Here is a 9,655-nt window from a genome sequence, read left to right as displayed (position 1 = left end):
GATGGTGAAGACCCTCTGTAGATTGGTGAATGCCGACTCTGTTTCAGGGGTCCAGACTTTAGTGTTCATGCCCTACTTGGTGAGAGCAGAGATAGGGGTAGTAAGCGAAGAGAAGTTTGGGATGAACTGGCAATAGAAATTTGCGAAGCCTAGAAATCTTTGTATGGCACGGAAACCTTGAGGACGTGGACACTCCAAGTCGGATTTTACTTTTTCCGGATGATCTGGACACCATGATCGGAATCTATATTGCACAGAAAGGGCAAGGATTTCCTTTTGAATACACACTTTTCTAATTTGGTGTGGAGGTTATTCCCCCTTTACCTTGACAGGACTTGGTGAACATGGTTCCGGTAAGTAGATCAAGATATTGTCCAGATACACCACCACACAGACATACAGTGGATCCCGGAATTTGTCGTCTACAAATTCCTGGAACACAGCTGGAGCGTGATATACTCCAGAGGGCATGACGACATATTCATAGTGACCGTCTCTGGCGTTTAATGTGGTTTTCTATTTGTCACCTTTGCGGATACAAATCAAGTTACAAGCCCCGTGTAGATCCAGCTTTGTAAAAAAAAAACTTGGCCCACCCATTCTGTTGAAGAGCTCTGAGATTATCGGTAAGGGGAACTTGTTTTTGATAGTGATTTGGTTCAAAACATGATAATCGATACAAGGCCGGAGAGATCCATCTTTCTTTTCCACAAAGAAGAATCTGGCTATGGCTGGAAAAGTAAGATTTCCTGATAAACTCCCTCTCGTGGTTATCCTTGATGTATGGCAACATGGCTTGGGTTTCAGGCAGAGAGAGAGGATATACCATCCACGAGGAGTTAAAGTCTCAGGAAGCAAATCAATTAGACAGGATGATGAGGAGTAGAACGATTAAAATATTGTTTAATTGATAAATCTTTAAAAATGAGCTATCCTAGCCCTCATTACAATAGAACAGGCTTCAGATAAAGTGGTCAGTAATTAGGAGAGGAATACTAGTGTGATGATGTTATTCCAACCACCAAGCAAAACCTCTCCTCTTATAGTATATTGCACTGACACACCTCACTGAAATAGGGGATAATCCAACGCGTTTCCGTGCCACTAATACAGGTGACACATCATCAGGGATTATCAAATCAGTTTATTTATCGTTTCATCTATTACTGCCGTTGAGCACAGTTGTGTGCTAAGATGAACCTCACGGCGCGTGTACGACTCTAATGCATTGGCCGCACACGCGCCGGCGAAGTTCCGGTCTATTTGACAGGCCAAAGCCCACCCACTCAGCTGACGTAGCTGAGGCCAGGCACCAACCCGCAGTGGCCACGTCAGAATATGACGTTGCAGGAGGAATGCCGAGCCTCCTATCCAGCAGCCAATCAGCTGTTCATTTCAACGCTACAGCGTCCCACGTTGCCTAGGAGATCTCCAGGCGGATCATATTCACTGCCGTATGAATTCAAAACCTGCAAACCAATGATCGCTGATAAGGAGATGGGCACGTTCCCAGATTGGGAAAAATGTCCACATGTCGCTGAAAAAACCGCATATCAAACCGCATGTCAAAACACTTGTCACAAGATACCTGTAATTTTTTTGTCATTTAGGCTACCAATGTCACTCCAAGATCTGTCCATAATTTTTTTGGGTTTTCATCGGTCTCTTGTTTTTGTGTTTTTTTTTGTGTTTTTTGTGTTTTTGTGTTTTTATGTTTCCTGTACATATGGTAAAACATGGATCATATAAACACAACTAAATTTATCGAGCATTAGATCATATATACGAACTATCTATTGGTTTTTTGCCAAGGATATTAAATACAGGTATCTTGTGACAAGTGTTTTGACATGCGGTTTGATATGCGGTTTTTTCAGCGACATGTGGACATTTTTCCCAATCTGGGAACGTGCCCATCTCCTTATCAGCGATCTTTAGGTTTCTTCCCTATGTCTTTGTGTGGCGATTTTGTTGCGCTGCGTGTTTTTCTGTGTCTCTCGTTTGAGCTGCATTGGTTTGCAGGTTTTGAATTCATACGGCAGTGAATATGATCCGCCTGGAGATCTCCTAGGCAACGTGGGACGCTGTAGCGTTGAAATGAACAGCTGATTGGCTGCTGGATAGGAGGCTCGGCATTCCTCCTGCAACGTCATATTCTGACGTGGCCACTGCGGGTTGGTGCCTGGCCTCAGCTACGTCAGCTGAGTGGGTGGGCTTTGGCCTGTCAAATAGACCGGAACTTCGCCGGCGCGTGTGCGGCCAATGCATTAGAGTCGTACACGCGCCGTGAGGTTCATCTTAGCACACAACTGTGCTCAACGGCAGTAATAGATGAAACGATAAATAAACTGATTTGATAATCCCTGATGATGTGTCACCTGTATTAGTGGCACGGAAACGCGTTGGATTATCCCCTATTTCAGTGAGGTGTGTCAGTGCAATATACTATAAGAGGAGAGGTTTTGCTTGGTGGTTGGAATAACATCATCACACTAGTATTCCTCTCCTAATTACTGACCACTTTATCTGAAGCCTGTTCTATTGTAATGAGGGCTAGGATAGCTCATTTTTAAAGATTTATCAATTAAACAATATTTTAATCGTTCTACTTCAGGCAGTAAATTTGAATAATTAACGGAACGTAACAACCTTATCATTGTGCACATTTTGCAGGATGATGAGGAGGTAGGATCTCCGCCTCCTTTTTGGTGAAGACATCCGCATAACAGGCATACTATGGAGGCAGACCAGGGAGTGACTGAGGCTCCGGAGATTGAACAGGATAAACCGGAGGCAGACAGCGGTGTAGACAGGATTGGGTTAATAGCCTTAGGCAGGACATACAAAGCCATTTGTTCCAAGTGTAGAACACCCACTTGTAACCTCAAAAGGTTTGACCATTCACTGAACGTACCGCTAGAGGTTTCTCCAGAGGAGATATGGGCAAGTAGAGACGGTCTACTAAGGTCTGATGAATGAAGTTCGCAGCCACCCCAGAGTCTAGATGAGCGGAAACAAAATGTGATTCTTCACCTGAGGTGATTGTTACAGGAATTGAGAGTTTAGGAGAGAATTTTGCAGAAGGCATGGGTCCACCTAGGGTAGTCTTTCCTATCAACCCTAGGGTGCTGGAGTTTCCCGGCTTCTGTGAACATTGGTGCTCAAAATCATCCTTGCAGCCACAGCACATAGATAAGCAAGCAAAACATCTACACTACCGCTCTGGGTGAGGCAGTCTTGACTGTCCACTTGCATAGATTCTTTAGGTACGACAGCAGAAGAAGGAAGCAGGGGTTTTTGTGCCAATTAGGTGCCAGTCTGTAGGACTCAGAGAACCTCTTGGGAGCACTCTCAACCTCATGTCAATGCATGTCGCCAGAAGGACCAGGGCATCCAGGTTAGAAGGGAGATCACGACCCCCAGTTCATCCTTGATTTTACTGGCTAATCCCTGCCCCAGAAGGTTGCCACCAAGGCCTCGTTGTTCCAAGCGAACTCTGCTGGCAAAGTACGGAACTGTATGGTGTGCTCTCCTACCATCGATTCCAGTTGGCGGAGTGGCAGAAGTGAAGCAGTGGCAAAAGACGTATGCCCCAATTCCTCAAATACTGTGTGAAAGGTATCTATGAAAAGCTGCAGATTAGAATACTCCGGCCCCTCGTGCCCCCAGATAGGATTCGTCCATGCCAGAGCTTTGCCTGACAGTAGGTGGACAATGAAGGCTATTTTGGTCTGATCAGATGGGAACAGATGTGCATGCAGCTTGAAATGGATTTTGCACTGGTTGAGGAAGCCTCGACAAAGAGGAAGTGGCAAAGAAATTCCGACCCCAGAACAAACTGGAGTTATGATGGTTTGAGGAGTATATGGAGCAGTAACTTGAGAGGTTGTCAGGGGAGCAACAGAAGCAAAGTCCAGTTGTGTGGTAATGGAATTGAAGAAGCTGATCCTGGCGTGATTGGAGATCTCGCATGTCCGCTTGCTTGGTTTGAACTGACGTCTTGGGTTGACCAGCAGGATCCATAGCCTCAGCAAACTATCACTGCGGCGAATGTGGACACACTGGGCCACCCCGCCGTAGCGGAGTAGCAGCTGGTGAAACAAATATATGAGCCACTTGATCGATGGTACCTGGATGGCAAGCTGGTAACGGATTATCGGAAGCTGGCTTGCGCTGTATTTGACACACACACTGAAGTCGTCATGGACACGACGCTGATACTGGACTTGTCACGGACACTGGGCCGCAGATACTGAAGTCGTGACGGGCACTGGACTTGACACAGACACTGGACGCAGATACTGGACTTGTCACGGATTAAAGAAACAGGTTATGGAACCTCTGCAAACTAACACTTGGTTAGCAACAAAGTTATTCAGGCACTTGGGAGATGGAGAAGGTGCCCTAAATAGTCCTGGGATACAGCAGGGGTGATTGGGTAACTTTTAGAATTTTGTGTGCACTGGCCCCTTAAGAGGCGGCTAGAAAGCGCACACTAGGGATCCAGCGGCCGTGAGCCGCAGAAGGGAAGCACCATGTCACGATCTGTGGATATTGTGGACCCACTGGGCCATATCGCCTTGACGGTATGGCAGCGGGCCAATAGGGTACAAGTCAAAGTCTATAGTTCGTATAGGTGTACCTGTGGTAACTTCATACAGTAGCAGGATAGGCTCAGATGGGACCTTGGCAGCAGGCAGACACCAGGCGTTGTGTAACAAGACAGGCATAGTATACAGCACAACACGGCTCCAACTCTACACGGCACTGGAACAAGATAACACAGGATACAGGGTACAGGTAGCAGGAATGGGAACACTGGAACTGGAAAACACTCAAGGGACCATTTGCAAAGACAGACACGGGTAGGTACAAACAACGCTCAGGCAATACAGGAAGGGGCAGGGCCCTTTTTATAGTCCAGGGTTATCTGGGAGCAATCAGCTCAAATCTAAAACAGTGTGTGCTCTGGCTCATTGAGGCCAGGAATGAGCTTGAGCACGTACCCTAGTGGTCACTGCGGGACAGGACGGCCGCATGTGCTGGCATCTCTCGGCAGGACAATGTGTGCAGGAAGATAGGAGTCTGCTGTCTGCGGACGTTACAGTATCCCCCTCTTACGCTCCCTCCTCTTGGGGCCAGAGTGGGAGAGAAACCTCTTCAGGAGGGTAGGGGCATTGAGGTTCTCCTCTGGCTCCCAAGACCTCTCTTCCTGAACAAAACCCTCCAATCCACGAAATAAAATGTTCTTACTCCTACTTTCTTGGTGTCCAGGATCTCCTTAACCTCGAATGTATCCAATGAACCACTGGGAGCAACTGCAGGACTAGGAATCTTGGTGTAGCGGTTCAGGACAACAGGCTTCTGGAGGGCGACATGGAAGGAGATGGGGATCTCGAGGGTAGGAGGCAGCCGAAGCTTGAAGGAGAGAGGGTTGATCTGTTGCAAGATCTCGAAGGATCTGAGGAACCTGGGAGCAAACTTGCATGATGGCACCCTCAGCCAAATATTTCTGGAGGACAGCCAGACCCTGATACAGGGAAGAAACTGAGGTGGATCTCTTCTCCTTGTATCTGCCTTTCACTTTATGCGGTCGACTGCCTGCAGAATAGAGGACCGGGTTTGCTGCCAGATCTGTAGAAAGTCCCGGAATTCACCAGGGATAAAGAAGACACAGGGAGAGGAGTACGTGGATGTTGGCCGCAGACTATGAAGAATGGTGTGGAGGCGGTGGACTCACTTATGTGGATGTTATAGGAGAAATCGGTCCAAGGAAGAAGCTGCACCCAGTCATCATGCTGCCTGGAGATGAAGTGTCGTAATTAGTTCTCCATGATCGGATTGATCCTCTCAACTTGGCCATTGGACTGGGGGTGGTAGGCTGAGGAAAAGTAAGTTTACAGAGGGCCCTCCATAACTTTGAGGTGAACTGAACCCCCCGATCAGACACGATATGCAGAGGTAGGCCGTGCAGGCGAAAGATGTGTTGGATGAAGAGGTTGGCCAGTCGAGAAGTAGAAGGTAGGCTGGTCAGCGGAGCAAAATGAGCCATCTTTGAGAATCGGTCCACCACCACCCAGACCGTACTGCATCCAGCAGAGGGAGGCAGATCCGTGATGAAGTCCATTGCAATATGCTGCCAGGGAGCATTGGGCACATGCAGCTGCTGGAGCAGGCCAGCCGGTTTGGAGTGAGCAACCTTGTTTGCTGCGCACACCATGCAGGAAGAGACAAAGTCCATGATGTCTTTGGGCAGCGTTGGCCACCAGATGTGACGGGGCAATCAGGTCTCGGGTTTTACGGACACCCGCGTGACCCGCCAATTTAGTGTGGTGTCCCCAATTGAGGATTCTTCCTCTGTCTGCCAGATGCACAAAAGTCCTCCATGGAGGGATGTCTCTAACTTGCAGAGGGTTGATAGAGATGATGCAGGATTGTTCAATGATATTTTGTGGAGGCTCCGTGGTGTCCTATGTCTCGAACGACCTGGACAAGGCATCGGCCCTCACATTCTTGTCGGCAGTGCGGTAGTGGAGCTCAAAACTGAAACCAGGCAAAGAACAGCGACCACCTTGCCTGACGGGGATTCAGCCGTTGGGCCGTATGGAGATAGGTGAGGTTCTTGTGGTCAGTGAAAAGCAGGATGGGATGAGCTGCACCCTCTAGTAGGTGTCGACACTCCTCCAGAGCCAGTTTGATGGCCAGTAACTCCCGATCCCCAATCGAGTAATTGCACTCTGTGGAAGAGAAAAGCTTGGAGTAATAGCCTAATACCATGGTCTTGCCTTTGGGACCTCTCTGAAGCAGAGGCGCGTCAGCACCAACAGAGGAGGCGTCCACTTCCAACAAAAACTGTAGAGATACATCAGGATGATGGAGGGTTGAGGCTGACGTGAAGGCACTCTTCAAGCTACTGAATGCGGCCTCTGCCTCTGGAGTCCACACCTTGGCCTTCATGCCTTTTTTGGTGAGGGTAGAGATAGGAGATGTCAGTGAAAACTTTGGAATGAACGGTCTGTAGAAATTGGCGAATCCCAGGAAACGCTGTATGGACCTCAAGCCTTGAGGACGTAGCCATTCCAGGATGGCCTTTACCTTCTCAGGATCCATCTTGAGGCCTCGATCCGAGATGATGTAGCCCAGGAAGGGTAGAGCATCTCTCTCAAACACGCACTTCTCCACTTCTCCCTTAATCGCAGCAAAACTTGATGGACATGTCTTCGATAAGTCATCAGATCTGGAGAAAAAAAATCAAGATGTCATCAAGATAGACCACAACACAAACATAGAGAAGGTCACGGAAGACGTCATTAACAAACTCTTGGAAGACCGCGGAAGCATTACACAGCTCAAAGGGCATTACTAGTTATTCATAGTGTCCGTCACGGGTGTTAAATGCAGTCTTCCATTCGTCACCCCGGCGAATCCGGATTAGGTTATAAGCCCCCCGCAGATCTAGCTTAGAAAAAATTTCAGCTCCTCGTATGCAAACAGTTCTGAAATCAATGGCAATGGATATCTATTTTTTACCGTGATCTGGTTGAGACCCCGGTAGTCTATGCTGGGTCGCAGAGAACCATCCTTTTTCTTGACGAAGAAGAACCTGTTTCCTGCCGTGGAGGACTTCCGTATGAAGCCCCTTTCCAGATTCTCCTTAATATAGGCAGACATGGATTGAGTCTCTGGCAAAGAGAGAGGATATACCCTACCACGGGGAAGGGATGTACCAGGAATCAGCTTGATAGGACAGTCACACGCCCGATGTGGGGGCAGCGTCTCCGTCTTGCTGAAGACAATCAAGAACATAGCATAATGAGGAGGCAATCCTGCCAAGAACTGAGGCAAAGGAGGCTGAGCCAGGTGAATCTGTACCAGGCAGCGGTTGAGACACTCGGAACACCACTGGAGTAACTCTCCAGAATTCCAGTCCAGGACTGGGGCATGTAGTCGGAGCCAGGGCAGGCCCAGCAGCGCAGGGTCAATGGCCTTAGACAGGACAAAAAATTAGATGAGCTCGGAATGAAGTACTCCCACTTGGAGCTTCAGTGGCTTGGTGACAGATACAACCGGGTCTGGCAGAGGTAGTCCATTCACCAAGGCAACAATCAAAGGCCTCTCCAGAGGGGTTGTGAGCAACTGGAGAAGATTCACCAGGTCTCTCTGAATGAAGTTAGCTGCGGATCCAGAGTCCAGATAGGCAGAGACCTGATGCGTCTTTTCGCCGGACACTATGGTCACGGGAATGGACAATTTAGAAGAAAGTCCTTCTTCACCCAAGGTGGTCTCCCCAACCAACCCTAGGCTCTGGGGCTTTTGGGGCCACAGACGCACAAGATGGCCTCCGAGGCCGCAATACAAACAGAGTTCCGAAGTGCGTCTGCGTTGTCTCTCCTGGGTAGACAGCTTGAAATGGTCCATCCTCAAAGATTCCTTTGGAGGAACAGCTGATGAGGACAGCAGGGGTTGCTTCAAAGTAGGAACCGGGCTAGGGAGTCCTCCCTCCCGACGAGTCTCTTGGAACCGTTCTCGGATCCTTATGTCCATCCGGGCGGCCAGAAGGATGAGATCATCCAGGGTAGATGGCAGATCTTGGGCAGCAAGCTCGTCCTTAATCCCAGGAGACCGTCCCTGCCAGGATCTAGCCACCAAGGCCTCATTATTCCACAACAATTCTCCCGCCAGGATGCAGAAGTGGATGGCGTAACTGGCCTGAGCGTACTGTCACGATCTGTGGGTATTGTGGACCCAATGAGTGGTACCGCCTGGACGGTATGGCAGCTAGCCAACAGGGTACAAGTCAAAATCTATAGTTCGTATAGGTGTACCTGTGGTAACTTCAGACAGTAGCAGAATAGGCTCGGATGGGACCTTGGCAGCAGGCAGTCACCAGGCGTGGAGTAACTAGACAGGCGTAGTATACAGCACAACACGACTCCAACGCTAGACAGCACTGGAACAAGATAGCACAGGTTACAGGGTACAGGTAGCAGGAATAGGAACACTGGAACTGGAAAACACTCAAGGGACCATTTGCAAAGACAGACACGGGTAGGTACAAACAATGCTCGGCAATGCAGGAAGGGGCAGGGCCCTTCTTATAGTTCAGGGTGATCTGGGAGCAATCAGCTCAAATCTATAACATGTGTGTGCTCTGGCTCATTGAGGCCGGGAATGAGCTTGAGTGCGTACCCTAGTGGTCACTGCAGGACAGGATGTCCGCATGTGCTGGCATCTCTGGGGAGGACGACGTCTGCATGAAGATAGGAGTCTGCGACCGGCGGCGTGGACTTGTGCCTTAATAAATGGGCCTTTGTATATTTGACTGCTTTTCAATATTAAAATCTACATACTATCGGTGCACATAACAAAACTATATTGTCCAAGCGGACAATAAATATATAAGACAAAATTATTTATCTAGAAAAAAACACAATAGGTGTTCCTTGGGGTGACTAATCCCATTATCATCATGTATGTTGCAGGTAACTCACTGTCATGTCCATGGCCCGTCAGGTTCACTCACCTCCTGTGGGTCTGCGAGCGCTGGCCAAAGTCTCCTTTTCAGGAGATGCCAGCGCTCACTTCCGCTTACCTTGGCTCACACATTAAATTCAGCAATGTGTGAGTTTAATGTCTAAATTAGCCCATGAGTACC

The sequence above is a fragment of the Rhinoderma darwinii genome, chromosome 12 (assembly GCF_050947455.1).
Source record: "Rhinoderma darwinii isolate aRhiDar2 chromosome 12, aRhiDar2.hap1, whole genome shotgun sequence".
Classification (NCBI taxonomy): Eukaryota; Metazoa; Chordata; class Amphibia; order Anura; family Rhinodermatidae; genus Rhinoderma; species Rhinoderma darwinii.
This window is presented reverse-complemented; position numbering follows the sequence as displayed.